Consider the following 17197-nt stretch of genomic DNA (forward strand, 5'->3'; position numbering starts at 1 on the left):
ATTTCTGCTGAACATGATTTAATCCATAACAGATGGTAGAAGAAAAATCTTCTGCAAGTCATGTAGGGACCAGGGAAACCCAGTTTCTCCTCGTGGCCCTAAGGTACATAGTTGTTGCTGTTAGATGCTGTCGAGTTGATTCTGGCTCATAGCAGCCCTACATAAAACAATAAAACATTGTCGGATAATGCGCCATCCTCATGATGGTTGTCGCTTGAACCCATTGTTACTGCCAGTATATCATTCCATCTTGTTGAGGGTCTTCCTCTGTTTTGTTGACCCTCTGCTTTACCAAACATGATGTCCTTCTCCAGGGACTTTGGTACCTCCTGATAACATGTCCAAAGTATGTGAGACGAAATCTCACCATCCTTGTTTCTAAGCAGCATTCTGGCTGTACTTTTTCCAAGACAGATTTGTTCTTTTTGCAGTCCGTGATATATTCAATATTCTTTGCCCACACTGTAATTGAAAGGCATCATTCTTCTTCTTTCTTCCTTATTCATTGTCCAGCTTTTGCATGCATATGAAGCTATTGAAAACACCATGGCTTGGTCCAGGCACACCTTAGTCCTTAAAGTGACGTCTTTGCCTTTCGGCACATTAAAGAGGTCTTTTGCAGCAGATTTGCCCAGTGCCATGTGTCTTTTGATTTTTTGACTGTTGCTTCCGTGAGTGTTGATTGTGGATCCAAGTAAAATGAAATCCTTGACAACTACAGTCTTTTCTCCATTTATCATGATGTTGCTTGTTGGTCCAGTTGTGAGGATATTTGTTTTCTTTATGTTAAGGTGTAATCCATATTGAAGACTGTAGTCTTTGATGTTCATCAGTAAGTGCTTCAAGATCTCTTCATTTTCAGCAAGCAAGGTTTTGTCATCTGCCTATTGCAGGTTGTTAATGAGTCGTCCTCCAAACCTGATGCGCCATTCTTCTTCATATAATCCAGCTTCTCGGATTGTTTTTTCAGCATATAGGTTAAATAAGTATGGTGAAAGGATACGACCCTGATGCATACCTTTCCTGATTTTAAAGCACACAGTATCCACTTGTGTTTGGACAGCTGCCGCTTGGTCTATGTACAGGATCCTCTGAAGCTCAATTAAGCATTCTGTAATTCCCATTCATCACAATGTATCCATAATTTGTTATGATTCACAGAGTCAGATGCCTTTGAATAAAACACAGGTAAACATCTTTTTGGTATTCACTGCTCTCAGCAAGATCCTTGTGACATGAGCAGTGATATCCCTCATTCCACATCTTCTGCATCTGGCTTGAATATCTGGCAGTTCTCTGTTGATGTACTGCTGCAACTGCTTTTGAATGATCCTCAGCAAAAATTTACTTGCATGTGATATTAATGGTATTGTTTTATAATTTATGCACTCTATTGGATCACCTTTCTTTGGAATGCACACAAATATGGATGTCTTCAGTCAGTTGTCCTGGTGGCTGTCTTCCAAATTTCTTGGCATAGATGAGTAAGCACTTCTAGCGCTACATCTTGAGATGAAACATCTCAGTTGGTATTCCGTCAATTCCTGGATCCTTGTTTTTCACCAATGCCTGCACTGCAGCTTGGACTTTTCCTTCAGTAGCATCAATTCATCATCATATGCTCTTGAAATGGCAAAAGTTGACCAGCTCTTTTTGGTACAGTGACTCTGTATTCCTTCCATCTAGAGTGTAAAGAGAAAAACAATAACAAAACACAGAAACATGTTGCAAGGATGTATTACACGCAGGGTAGAGCTCACTTTTCTTTAAAGCGAGGAGATAGAATTCAGAGAAAGATTGGAAAATACAATTTGCTTTTTATTGGTGAAGACAATGTCAGATACAATGGAATGATTTAGGTGGTGGAGAGTTATAGTGAGAGTGAATGGGCAAAATATACAAGGCATTCTGGGCATCGACCTTTAATAAAGGATAAAAGGCATTGTGGTCTTTAGTTTCAGCAGCTTTTTAAAAAAATTAATGTTGTAAAATTCACAAAACCTAAAATTAACTATTCTAAAGTGTATAATTAAATAGCATTTAGTATACTCACAATGTTGTGCAACCATGGCCTCTGTCTGGTTGTAAAACATTTTCCTCACCCCCAAAAGAGACCTTGTACCCATTAAGCAGCCATCCCCTACTACTCCCTGTCCCTGTTAGCTGTCTTTTTGAGGTTGGTGGACACTGGGAGTAATGGTAGGGAAACATGTCTCACTTGACTAGGGTGATGACTGACTTAGAAAACATTTCTTGGGATGAGTGATAGAGGATCTAAAAACTGGACTTAACGTATTTCTCTCAATTATATCATCTTTCTCCTAGTAACTGAGGTCTAAGCCCTGGTAGCCATTTTATTTACTTCTACACCTTATCACCCTAGTCGTATAAGTTTCTTCCTTCCTGTTTATTTCCACTGCTGTTACTTCAGCCTGGGTCCTGATTAGCTTATATCAGAACTTTCTTAACTAGTCTACCTGCCTGTAGTTTCTTTATCCTCTAATGATGGAATAATTCCATTTTAGATAATTAGATACTGTCAGTAGATATTTATAGCATGATGCTCAGAACCTTCTGCAGTCTATCCTTTCTAACAATTAATTTGCTGACCAAGTGAGATAATATAAGTGAAATATTGTACAAGTATCAAGTATTATTAGTTATTAGACTTCATCCTCTCCTCTTGCTGTCACCCCTACCAGCCTCCTGTTCCATTCAAACCAGTCTAGTCAGTATCTTGTTTACTTTGTGTTTCTTTTCCCTCCATAGCATCTTTGTTATAATAATTCCACTTTCACAGAATGCTGTTCTCTCTTTCTTTCCACTTATCTAATTCTTGCTTCCTCTTTGGGTCTTCGTTTATCTGAGGCACAGATACTCCTTTCTTTGAATCATGTGTGGTATTGTTTGTACCACTCATTTATCATATTCTGCCTTAAATTATTGTTTACTTTTTTTTTAACTATTTAAAAAATAAATAGTATTTTTCTTATTTTGGCAATTAGGTTGTAAAACCTTTGAGGATAAGGAAAATGTCATGCAGCACCTAGCTTGGTATGCTGAGTATAAATTATTGTAATGGTTTATGATATAATAGGGTACTGAGAGGGTCACCAGAAATCCTTTTAGGACATATTTAGCTGCCTTTTATCCCATACTCCCTTTTTTTGTGTGTGTTTGTCTTTTATTAGTACGTTGATTTTCAGCATAACATTTTAACTAAAAATAAAGATTTTTTGTTTTTGCGTTGATATTAACTTATACATCTCATTTCAGGTGAAGAGATTCAAAGCCAGTTAGATTATTTTTCGATACCTAATACATTGCACATGATTAAAATAAATAACAAATATAAGAAGTTACATAGAGACAGTGAAAAGGCTCTATTGGTCCCCCACCCACTCAGTTCCTTCCTACACCTCTTCCTATGTTGCACTGTTTTTACGTTGTTGTGTATCTTTCCAGAATTTCTTTATGCAAATACAAGGAAATACAAATATGTATTATTTTCACTTCCTTTTTAGACAAAGGTAGCACATATATGCTTTTTTGCATCTTATTTGAGGCACTATGTAATGGAAATTTTTTCATATCAGTACATAAAGAACTTCCTTTCTTCTTACCTTTTGCAAAGTATTCCATGGTGTGGATGCACTACAGTTTATTGTGCTAATCCTCTATTAGTCATCACATTAAGATTTGGCAGGATGAAGATAGCAACACATTCTTGTATAATTGTGCTTTTAATTACTTAAAAGAGCCATAACCAAGGTAATACCAATACAGGAGATAGCAGTGACCATCAAAGTTGTGTTTTTTTATGTACCTGGCATAGCAGATTTATTTAAGTGAAATCTAAGAAAGATCTTGTGTGTTGAATACCTACTAAATATTGTAGAGGTGTTTGTTCTCAGAAGTTACAACTTCTTAGAAATAAAAATGTTTGAATCTGGCACATCTCTAAAGTGTGAATTTCTGTTCTCTCTAGTGAAAAGAAACATACAAGTTTCATAGGTCATATTAAACGGAGGCTGCGTCATGAATTGCTTTGAAATTGGTTTGAGTTCAATCATGAGAAACTCCAATACATAGAATGTAGTGAATCCCCTACTGGATCCCAAGAAATTGAAACCTTCCAGTAAACCATATTGTTTTGAATGGCAAGGTCATAGTGGACAAAATGTGGAGAAGAGCAGAAGTTTTCAGTTTTGTGTTTGATTCTCCAACTGAGATCTACAGTTTAAGGTAGCCTGTGATTAGTCTGCAAACCAGTTTCTGCAAACTGCAAAAAAGAGAGAAACTAGAGTCAGGAAAGGAAGGCAGGATGCAAACAAGCAAGCAACTGAGACAAAGAACTTTCAAAGTGCATCCCGAAGATAATAATGGCTTTTGCCTGTTTCTGAAAATACACACATTAGCAAGTTCTTAAATATTCAAAACATCTACATTATAATATTGTTAACTAAATGAAAGTATTTTGATAGACTTTAGAATGATAGTCAGTGATCAGTGTTACTGCCACAGAATCTTGTTTCTTTAAAGTTAATTCTCAAGTAACCTGAGTACAGGCTGTCCTAGGTTAGAAATGTCCCACTTACAGACAACTGGTACTTTCCCTTTAATGTTATGCAAATTTGCCCTCACTTTGAAACGATTGAACCACCCCTACTCACAACAAATTCTTCATCACAATCACCTTCACTTGCTGCACTTGGCAGCTTTTAAATTATTGAAAAGCCTTCTAGCCTTTTCTTACACTAAAGTAAGGCTAAGTAAGGACTATGCACCTGTTCTGATTTACCTACAAATTCTTAACGACACACTTGGGAATGAATCTCCTTTGTAACCCAGGGACTGCTTGTATTAAATTAGCAGGGAACACAAGCCCTAATTATCTAGGTGAACTCAATTACTGTAAATAATTGTTAGTGAGATCAAATAAAAGACTTGAAATTAATTTAATGTTGCGTATTTGTACTGGAGAGTTAAATCCTGGAGAATCTTGTTTGGCTTAACTACTCATACTCTATCTTCTTATGTTTCTGATTTAAGTAATTTCATTTTTGCATATAAATGATTGCCACATTTTTGTGTCCAAGGGAGTATATTTCATTTACTTAATGCCTGTGAACCTGGATTCCATTTTACACCCAGCTGCTAACTTGCCCACCAAAAGCTATATAATTATGTGAAGATTTATGTATGTGTTTGTTTGGTCATTAAATAATACTCAGTTTTACCTTGTGATTAGTACTATAGTAAGATATAGAAGAGAAATACAGCTCCTGTACTGCCCTGTGACCTTACACAGATCGCTTAAGTCCAGGATGTCACATTCCAGACAACCCATTAGTATTATCAAAAATTACTTCAGCTTTCAGTTTGAAATTTCCCCACATCTGCAAAGATTATTATACATAGTATTATAAAACTTTCAAAGTAAAACTTTTCAAATGTACTATTTATAGCAGAATTTTTCAGTTGATTTTCTACCTCTATTGTTATATTCAGTATAGCCGCATGAAAAAGGCTATCTCCCATTACAGAGCCCATCTGCCTCTCTTTGCCTAATGCACTGTAGATACTTCTGTGTTCCTTTTGAGCACAGGTGAAAATCATTCCTGAGGAACCAAAATCGCTTTTACCTACTTAGAGTCTACTAAGCCAGCAAGTGAGGTGATCTTATTTCTCCTGGTAGTTTTGGGAATGCTTTTGCAGAATTACTTGTAATTCTTGATAATTGCTTTCTTTGACGAACGTACTCTTGCTTTATGCCACCCACTCACTAACTTAACAAGTATACAAAAAAAAAAAGGTATTTTTTATTCAGATGGATTTCCTGGTAACACTTTGATTTGATATATTCCTGGGAACTAAGGCTAGCTAAAAAAATTGAAATAGTTGCTTGTGATTTGATACACACTGATTGGTAATTTGGACTCTGGTTTTTAAAAAAGGAATAAGCCAAGCTAGTTGGCATTATCTAATGAAGGACATCATGCATGAAGAAAGCAAAAGATGGATGCCCTTTATCACCAGTCTTATTCAGCATTGTGCTGAAGGTCCTAGCCAGAGCAGTTAGGCTAGAAAAAGAAATAAAGGGCATCCAGATAGGTAGGGAAGAAGTCAAAGTGTCTATTTGCAGATGATATGATCTTATACACAGAAAACCCCAAAGAATCCACAAGAAAACCAATGGAAGATTTCAGCAGAGTATCAGGATATAAGATAAACTTACAAAACTCAGTTGGATTCCTCTACACCAACAAAGAGAACTTTGAAGAGGAAATCACCAAATCAGTACCATTTACAATACCTCACAAGAAGATAAAATGCTTAGGAATAAATCTAACCAAAGAAAACTACAAGACACTACTGCAAGAAACCAAAAGAGACCTAGCCAAGTGGAAAAACATACCTTGCTCATGGATAGGAAGACTCAACATTGTGAAAATGTCAATTCTGCCCAAAGCAATCTACAGATACAATGCAATCCCGATCCAAATTCCAACATCATTTTTTAATAAGATGGAGAAACTAATCAACTTCATATGGAAAGGGAAGAGACCCCAGATAAATAAAGCATTACTCAAGAAGAAGAACAAAGTGGGAGGCGTCACACTACCTGATTTTAGAACCTATTATACCGCCATGGTAGTCAAAACAGCCTGGTACTGGTACAACAACAGACACATAGACCAATGGAACAGAATTGAGAATCCAGACATAAATTCGTCCACCTATGAGCAGCTGATATTTGACAAAGGCCCAAAGTCCATTAATTGGGGAAAAGACAGTCTGTTTAACAAACAGCCCTGGCATAACTGATATCCATCTGCAAAAAACTGAAACAAGACCCATACCTCACACCATGCACGAAAACTAACTCAAAATGGATCAAAGACCTAAATATAAAATCTAAAATGGTAAACATGATGGAAGAATAAATAGGGACAAAACTAGGAGCCCTGATACATCGTATAAACAGAATATGAACCATAAGTAACCATGTACAAGCACCAGAAGAGAAACTAAATAACTGGGAGCCCCTAAAAATCAAACACGTATGCTTATCAAAAGACTTCACCAAAAGAGTCAAAAGACAACCTACAGACAGGGAAAAAATTTTTGGCTACGACAAGTCCAGTCAGTGTCTAATCTCTAAAATCTACAAGATACTGTAAAATATCAACAACAAAAAGACAAATAACCCAATTAAAAAATGGGCAAAGGATATGAAGAGGCACTTCACCAAAGAAGACATTCAGGCGGCTAACAGACGCATGAAGAAATGCTCACAATCATTAGCCATTAGAGAAATGCAGTTCAAAACTACAGTGAGATACCATCTCATCCCAAAAAAGCTAGCATTAATCCAAAACACACAAAATGTTGGAGAGGTTGTGGAGAGATTGGAACACTTATACACTGTTGGTAGGAATGTAAAATGGTATAACCACTTTGGAAATCGATTTGGGGCTTACTTAAAAAGCTAGAAATAGAAGTACCATACGATCCAGCAGTCCTGATCCGTGGAATATATCCTAGTGCAATAAGAGCTGTCACATGAATAGATATATGCACACCTACGTTCATTGCTACGTTCATAGCAAAAAGATGGAAACAACCTAGGTGCCGATCAGCAGACGGATGGATAAACAAATTATGGTATTTTCACACAATGGAATGCTATGCAACAGTAAAGAACAATGATGAATCCATGAAACATCTTGTAACATGGAGGAATCTGGAAGGGATTATGCTCAGTGAATTTAGTAAGTCATGAAAGGACAAAGATATAAGACCACTATTAAAAGAACTCAAGAGAAGGTTTAAACACAGAAGAAAATATTCTTTGATGGTTTCAAGTCGGGGGAGGGAGGGAGAGGGTTATTCACTAACTAGATAGTAGACAAGAATTATCTTAGGTGAAGGGAAGGACAGCACACAGTACAGGGAAAGTCAGCACAACTGGACTAAACCAAAGCTAAGAAGTCTCCTGAATACAACCAAACACTTAGAGGCACAGAGTAGCAGGGGCAGGGATCTGGGGATCATGCTTTCAGGGAACATCTAGGTCAATTGGCACAACAAAGTTTATTAAGAAAATGTTCTGCATCCTACTATGGTGAGTGGCGTCTGGGGTCTGAAAAGCTAGCGAGCAGCCATCTAAGATACATCAAGTGGTCCCAACCCACACGGAGTAAAGAAGAATGAAGAACACCAAAGTCACAAGGAAAGTATTAACCCAAGAGACAGAAAGGTCCACATAAACCAGAAACTCCATCAGCCTGAGACCAGAAGTAGTAGATGGTGTCTGACTACAACTAATGACTGTCCTGACAGGGAACACAACAGAGAGTCCCTGATGGAGCAGGAGAAAAGTGGGGTACAGAACTCAAATTCTAGTAAAAAGACCAGACTTAATGGTCTGACTGAGACTGGAGGAACCTCATAAAGCATGGCGCCTGGACTCTCTGCCAACCCAGAACTAAAACCATTCCTGAGGCCAACTATTCAGGCAACGATTAGACTGGACTTTGCGACATAAAATGATATTCGTGAAGAGTGTGCCTCTTAGCTCAAGTAGACACATAAGACTAAATGGGCACTTCATATCTGGAGGTGAGATGAGAAGGTAGAGATGGTCAGTAGCTGTTTGAATGGACGTGGGAAATCGGGTGAAGAGAAGGAGTGTGCTGTCACAGTACAGGGAGAGGAATTAGGGTCACGTAACAATGTATGTGTATGTTTTTGTATGAGAGACTAACTTGAATTGTAAACTTTCACTTAAAGTATAACAATAAAATAAAAAGAAAGCAAAAGGTCATTAAAAAGACAGGAAAGAGGAAGTGATGCCAAGATGGTGGCTTAGTCACAACACCATAATGTCTTCCTATATCAAAGATCCAAAAAACCAAGCAAAACAGAAGCATATAACAATCCAGGAACCCTGAACATCAAAAAAGAAGGTCTAAGGACTTAACCAAATACCGATTAGAAGGAATAAGGAAAGCAATGAAAAAGGAGTAACATGGAATGGCGGATCTCAGCCAGCTGTCCTGCCCCACTGAGGCTAACTTAGGACAAAGCCAGCAGCGACCTTGGGTGAAGAGAACAGCAAAGTAACTTCATGACTTTCTCAAAAAGGATAGAGAACCTCTATAGACACTCACAGAAATAAGCAGAGACAGGGAAGGTGCCAGATCCAGGAACAGAGATACTCAGAACTGGCAGCCCTTGACCTTAAGGGGTGAGTGTGAGAACGAGGTGGTGGACTCACGGAGTGTCAGCAGAAGCTCTCCCACCCATCCAGTCCCCAGGCAACCCTCCGTCTTCGCACTCGAGAGAGGACAGTTCCTGCTCACTGGTTGCAGCAGATGCAAGATGTCCTGGCACCTGCATATCCTACTGGAGGAACAGACTTCCCCATCCCATCCTTCTGATCCGAGGTGGTAGAGGGCCCATACACCAACTACTTATGCCTGATTGGGGGACCATAATACTAGCTTACCCTCTTCTGCTGACACCACCCAACCCCATCCAGTACTCCCTCTTCCCCACCCAACGAACGAGACTAGGCACACCCCCATGTGTGTGCCCACCCGCCACCTGTTCCCCTCACCAAGAGCCTGGTGGAGGACATCAGCAGCGGGACATTGAGAGACCTCACCCAAAGCTCCCTTCTCCTCCCCATCTGGCATGAGGTGGCACTTCTGTTTGTGCATCTGCCAGGCATCACTCCACCCTTAACCTACCCAGCAAGGGGCAGAGGCACTGTGACTGTGTACACATCCCACTGCAGCCCCTTTCCCCGCTCCTGGCTAACTGACGTAAAGCAGCATCACTGTGCTTGCATTTACCGGACACAAGTCCTTCCCTTAACCTACCCTGTGAGGGGCAGAGGAAACACAACTGCATGTGTGTGCCCCAGCAGCTCCTTCCTTCCTCCCCCTCACCTGACATGAGACGTTACCATTGTGCGAGCATTCGCCAGCAAGGATTCCACTCCTTATCCCACCCAGTGAGGGCCAGAGGAGCTACAACTATGTGCACAGTGCTCTTGAGGCCGTTTCCTCCTGCCCGTTACCCAGCATAGGGTGGAAGAAGAGTGAGTGTGTGCATACCCACCTGCTACACCTTCCTGCCGCTGTCTGCCAGTGACAGATGCAGCATGATGGAGCAAACATCCGCCTGCTGTCCCTTCCTCCCTCCCCTTGCCCAGGAGGAGGTGGCGGTAGAGCAACTGTGTGAATGTCCCCCTGCTGCCACCTGCACCACCCTCACCTCCTCTCCCCCACAACCAGCAAGAAGAGAAGAACATACCTCCACTCACCTACCACACCTAACCACATCGGCCACTCCATCTGCTTGGAGATCATCATTCCTTGCTTTTGAGCCACAAAACTGAAGACAGATGGAGGCCAAAGCAAAACCATCCCACCTTCAGCTGCCCTGCACAATTAGTAAACAGAGATCCTAGCTCCTGCACCCGTCCAAACACTGGTAGGGAGGGCTCCATCACAGTCGGTCCAACAACCAGAGCACCACTCCAGCCACAACTTCAAGGAATCACCAAAACAAAACAGACAAAAATGGGGCCCAGCAAGCAATTATACAAATAAAAAATATAGTAACGCTTTAATGCCCGGGAGACAACAGATGATAGCAGATTGCCTAAAGAAGCAAGACAAGATAGCCCCAGCAAGTGACCATAATAATGAACCAGAAAGCCTCCCTGAGGAAGAAAATGTAATGGAGTGTCCTCATAAGGAATTCAGAAGGCTTACAGAGTCCTGAAAAGATTCAGGGAAAACACAGAACTATGGAGAACACAGACAAAACCAAAGAATGCACAGATAAAACACAAGAAGAATTCAGAAGAACAAAACAACAAAATAAATGAACAATTGGAATGATACAGAAGAAACAACTAGAAATCTAGATGCTTAACAATAAAATTGCAGAAATTGACAACTCACTGGAAATTCGTAGGAGTAGAATTGAAACAGCAGAAAACAGGATCTGCAGAATAGAAGACCAGTCCCTTGACGCTAATCTGTTGGAGGAACAATAAAAAAAAAAAAAAAGGATGAAAAAATTCTAAGAGTTATGTAGGACACCATTAAGAGAAATAATTTAGGCATTATTGGAATCCCCGAAAGGAAGGAGTCAAAAGCACATAGAGAATTGTTGAAAATGTGTTGACAAAATACTTCCCTAATATCATGAAAGATGAGAAGATAACCATACAAGAAGCACAACGAACCCCATACAGGATAGATCCCAATAGAAGAACACTGAGACATATCATAATAAAATTTTCAAAACCAAAGAGAGAGAAAGAATCCTGAAAGCAGCTCGGGGAAAACGAAAGAACACCTACAAAGGGGCATCAGTAAGATTAAGTTCTGATTACTCAGTAGAAACCACGCAGGCAAGAAGGCAATGGGATAATATCTATAAAACATTGGGAAAAAAAAACACTGCCAACCAAGAATTATATATCCGCGAAAGCATCCATCGAATATGATTGGTTAAATTGGAACATTTCCAGATAAGCAGAAATTAAAGGAATGTGTAAAAAGCAGCTTTACAAGAAATATTACAAGAAGTCATGTGGACAGAAAACTAATAACACACCAGACAACAACTTGAGATTAAAGCACATGACAACATCAGGTGGATATCAACCCAGATAAAAAATTCTAAAAAATAAAATAAAGCTAAAAGATAGAAAACAGGGAACCAGAGACATTAATCTGTAATTGACGACCACTTCAAAACACAAAGAATCAAGCCTTTAGCTATAGAACTTCCATATGCAGAGGAATTCAAAATGATGTCAAAGAAATAAATTAGTGCTATAAATTTAGGCAGATAGAGGTAAATTTCAGGGTAACCACAAAGAAAAGCAACAAACCTACTCATCAAAATATTAAAAAAAAAAGCTCAACATGAAAAATTAAGAGGAATAAAAAAATCAACGCCAAACACACACATAAAAAAGCAAGAAAATGACAGCAGTAAAGTCATATCTGTCGATAATCACACTGAATATGCATGGTGTAAATGCACCAGTAAAGAGACGGAGAATGGCAGAATGGATTAAAAAACGACCCATCAGAGTGCTGTCTGCAAGAAACGCACCTTAGACAGAAAGATATGAATAAATTAAAATTTTTATCAGGCAGATAACAACCAAAAAAGTTCAGAAGTGGCAATATTAATCTCTGATAAAATAGATTTTAAAGCAAAATTCACTATAAAAGACAAGAATGGACATTATATAATGATTAAAGGGTCAATCCACCAAGAGGACATAACCACAATAAATATACACACAGTCAATGACAGCTCCAAAATACATGAAACAAACTAATAGCACTGAAAAGAGAAATAGGCACTTCCACAGTAATAGTATCCCATTGCTATCGAGTTGATTCTGACTCATAACAACCCTATAGGACAGAGTACAACCACCCCATAACGTTTCCCAGGAGCGGCTGATGGATTTGAACTGCTGACCTTTTTGGTTAGCAGCCGAGCACTCTAGGTGAATGACAGAACAACTAGAAAGAAACTCAGCAAAGACGCAGAAGATCCACCCAACACAACCAAATTGACCTCATAGACGTACAGAACGCATCGTCCAACTGCAGCAAAGTACACCTTCTCCAGTACTCATGGAACCTTCTCCAGAATAGACCACATTTTTGGCCACAAAGCAAGCCTCAACAAATGCAAAAACATCGAAATAATACAAAGCATCATCTCTGACCATAATACTGTAAAAATAGAAATCAATAACAGGAAGAGCAAGGGAAAAAAAAGTCTAATAAATGCAAGTTAAATAACACTGTGCTTAAAAACTACTGGTTAATAAAAGAAATCAAAGATCGAATTTAAAAATTCCTAGAATCAAATGAGAACAAAAACACAACATACCAAAACCTTTGGGACGCAGCAAAAGCAGTGCTCGGTGGTCAATTTTTAGCAATAAATGTACACATCAAAAGAGGAGAAAGAACAAAAATCAAAACATTAACCCTAAATTCAAACAGAAAAAGAGACACAGAAGCAGCCCGTAGTCTCCAGAAGAAACGAAATAATAAAAATTAGAGCAGAGATAAATGAAATGGAGAACAGAAAAACAGTAGAAATAATCAGCAAGACTAAAAACTGGTTTTTTGAAAGGATCAATAAAATTGACAAACCACTGGCCAAATTGACAAAGAAAAACAGGAGAAGATGCAAATAACCTGAATAAGAAATGAGATACATGACATTACAACAGAACCAACTGAAATAAAAAGAATCATAACAGAATACTATGAAAAATTGTACTGCAACAAATTTGAAAACTTAGAGGAAATGGACAGATCTCTAGTTATGTACCACCTGTCTAAACTAATACAAACTGAGGTAGCAAATTTGAACACACCCATAACAAAAGAAGAAATTGAAGGGGCCATAAACTCCCAACAAAAAAGAACCCTGGCCCAGACGGTTTCACTTGAGAATTTTATCAAACATTGAGAGAAGAGTTGACACCAATTCAGACTTTTCCAGAACATAGAAAAGCAAAGGATACTCTCAAATTCATTCTATGAAGCCAGCATAACCCTGATACCAAAGCCAGACAAAGACGTTGCTAAAAAAGAAAACTACAGACCAGTATCCCTCATGAATATACATGCAAAAATTCTCAACAACATCCTAGTGAATAGAACACAGCAGCATATCAAAAACATATTCCATCATGACCAAGTCGGATTCATACTAGGCACATAAGCTTGCTTCAATATTAGAAAATCAATCAACTTAATCCACAACATAAATAAAAGAAAAAGAATCACATGATCATCTCTATCGATGCAGAAAAGGCATTTGATAAAATCTAACACCCATTCCTGATAGAAACTCTCAGAAAAATAGGTATAGAAGGGAAATTCCTCAATATAATAAAGGGAATTTATACAAAACCAACAGCCAACATTATCCTCAATGGAGAGAATCTGAAAGCATTCCTCCCGAGAGCGGAAACCAGACAAGGATGCCCTTTATCACCACTCCTGTTCAACATTGTATTGGAAGTACTAATGACAGCAGTAAGGCAAGAAAAGGAAATAAAAGTTATCCACATTGGTAAGGAAGAAGTGAAACTATCCCTTTTGGTAAATGATATAATCTTATACATAGAAAATCCAAAAGACTCCACAAGAAAGTTATTGGAACTAATAGAAGCATTTGGCAAAGTGGCAGGATACAAGATTAACACAAAAATATCAGTTGGATTCCTCTACCTCAACAAAGAGAACTGTGAAAAGGAAATCAGGAAAACAATACCATTTATGATAGCCTCCAAAAGGTAAAATTCTTAGGAATGAATCTAGCCAGGGAAGTAAAAGGCTTATACAAACCAAACTACAAAACACTACTGCAAGAAACCAAGAGAAACCTGCATGAATGGAAAAATATACCATGCTCTTGGATAGAAGACAACATTGTGAAAATTTCAACACTACCCAAACCTATATATAGATACAATGCAATCCTGATCCCAATCCCAACAACATTCTTCACCAAGATTGAAAAACTAATCACTAACTTTATATGGAAGGGAAAGAGACCCTGAATAAGAAAAGCCTCTTATTATAAAAGAACTAAGATCTGATCTCAGAACCTACTGTACAGCTATGGTAGTCAAAACAGCCTGGTACTAGTACAACAATACATAGAGCAATGGAACAGAATTGAGAACCCAGATGTAAATCATCTTACCTAAGGATAGCTCATCTTTGACAAAGGACTAAAGGTTATGGAATGGGGAAGAGACAGTCTCTTTTACAAATGATGCTGGAAAAATTGGATATCTATCTGTAGAAAAATAAAGCAGGATCCATACTTCACACCATACACAAAAACTAACTCCAAATGGATCAAAAGACCTAAATATAAAACCTAAAACTGTAAAAATCATGGAGGAAAATTTAAGGACAATGCTAGGACCCTAATATATGGCATAGATTACCAATCATAACTAAAGATGCACACACAGAAGAAAATGAACTAGATAAATGGAACCTCCTAAAAATTAAACACTTATGCTCAACGAAGACTTCCCAGAAGATTAACAATAATATTTCCGAATTAGGCAACTCAATAGAAAGTCATAGGAGCAGAATTGAGGCAATGGAAGTCAGAATTAGTGAGATTGAAGATAAAGCACTTGACACCAGCTTATTTGAGGAAAAATCAGATAAAAGGATTTAAAAAAATGAAAAAACCCTAAGAATTATGTGGGATTCTATCAAGAGGAACATCCTCACAACTGGACCAATAAGCAACTGCATGATGAATGGAGAAAATATCAAAGTTGTCAAGGATTTCATTTAGGTGGATTCATGATCAGTGCCCATAGAAGCAGCAGTTAAGATATGAAACGACGTATTGCATTGGGAAAATCTGCCGCAAAAGACCTCACTTGTTTAAAGTGTTAAAAAGCAAAGATGTTACTTTGAGGGCTAGGGTGCGCCTGACCCAAGCCATGGTATTTGCAATCACGTCATATGCATTTGAAAGCTGGACAATAAATAAGACCACAAGAAGAATTGATGCCTTTGAATTATGATGATGGCAAAGAATATTGGACTGCCAGAAGAATTAACAAATCTGCCTTGGAAGAAGTACAGCCACAATGCTCTTAGAAGGGAGGATGGCAAGATTTCATCTTACTTACATTAGACATGTCAGGAGGAACCAGTCTGTGTAGAAAGACATCATGTTTGGTAAAGTAGAAGGTCATTTAAAAAGAGGAAGACTCTCAACAAGATGGATTGACACAGTGGCTGTAATATGGGCTCAAACATAGCAACAGTTGTGAGGATGACACAGCACCAGGCAGTGTTTTGTTCTGTTTTACATAATGTTGCTATGAGTAGGAACTGAATTGATGGCAGCTAACAACAACAATGATGGCACATCCATTTTGTTGAAACAGTGTGTTGATGTACAGTTGTGAGCTCTCTGTTGTGATTTGTCTTTACTATGTTTGATTGAAAGATTGGCCATTATTTACAGAGATGTTCAGAATTTAATGCATTTTTTTCATAAGCTTATTATCAGCAGTGTCATTTTCATGTGAAATCGGTTTACACATCATTGGAAGGACCATTCAAAAACTGCAAAATATATGTCCCTGCACAGTTTAATTTAGGAATAATGTATAGATTAGTTTCCTTACAGTCCTATATCTAACATTATAGTAGTGATCTGATAATGTAACAAAGTTAACTCTAACTGAAAACTAAGTTCTTTGATTTATAGCTAATCTGATTTTTGTGTTTTGTTTGTTACACATTTGCACTTGTTCAATAATCCTGAAGCACCTTGGATTCATAGTGACACCAGAATTGAAACAATGGAGTCTGAAATGTAGTAACTGCCAGTCAAGAGCCAAACCAGTAATCCATTTCAGCTGTCTCCTGTACTTTCTGATATTAATAAACTAACAGTAACAGTTGTTGTTAGTTGCCTTCGAGTCAGCACCGACTCATGGTGACCTTTTGTAGAATAGAATGGAAATTTTGCTCGATCCTGTGCCTTCTCCATGATCTTTGATATGTTTGAGTTCACTGTTGAGGTTATTGCAGTCTATCCCACTGAGGGTTTTCCTTGTTTTCACTGACCCTCTGCTTTTCCAAACATGATCCACTTTTCTAGCAGTTGGTCTTTCCTGGTGACGTGTCCAAAGTAAGCAAGACAAAGTCTCTTCATCCTTGCTTTTATTGGGTCTACCTTTATCTAAGCTTGATTTGTAGATATCTCCTTTATGTGAAATTAAGATAAATTACTTCTTTAAAAAATACCTAAAATACCTAAATGCTTCAATAACTATTTTTACCAAATGTGATATAATTACTATGTTGCTTAGGTCAAATACTCTAGGAAACAAGAAGCTACATATAGTTTTATAGTCTCCTTTTCATTTAACATTATATTAGGTACATTTTTCATGTCATTTAAGTGGTAATTTCTAATACTTTTCGTTAAGAATGTATACTAGTTCATTCTGTAACTATATCATAGTGTGTTAGTCATCTAGTGCTGCTATAACAGAAATACCACAAGTGGATGGCTTTTTTTTTTTTTTTTATTTTACTTCAGGTGAAGGCTTACAGAACGAACAGTTTCT

The 17197-nt window shown here is 38.1% G+C and overlaps 1 protein-coding gene and 1 long non-coding RNA gene across 8 annotated transcripts in view; one reads left to right on the forward strand and one right to left on the reverse strand.

Moving 5' to 3' along the window:
- HMBOX1 (homeobox containing 1) overlaps positions 1–17197 on the forward strand; it is a 324458-nt gene that overhangs the window by 90896 nt on the left and 216365 nt on the right. The gene's annotated exons all lie outside the window — the stretch shown is intronic.
- On the reverse strand, positions 1471–15778 carry LOC111821582 (uncharacterized). Its single transcript, XR_002824952.1, has 3 exons — positions 15743–15778; positions 10983–11059; positions 1471–4282 (listed from the first exon to the last, which is right to left on the reverse strand). It is a non-coding gene; the product is annotated as an uncharacterized LOC111821582 (long non-coding RNA).

This window comes from Trichechus manatus, unplaced genomic scaffold, assembly GCF_000243295.1.
Source record: "Trichechus manatus latirostris isolate Lorelei unplaced genomic scaffold, TriManLat1.0 scaffold00091, whole genome shotgun sequence".
NCBI classification, from domain to species: domain Eukaryota; kingdom Metazoa; phylum Chordata; class Mammalia; order Sirenia; family Trichechidae; genus Trichechus; species Trichechus manatus.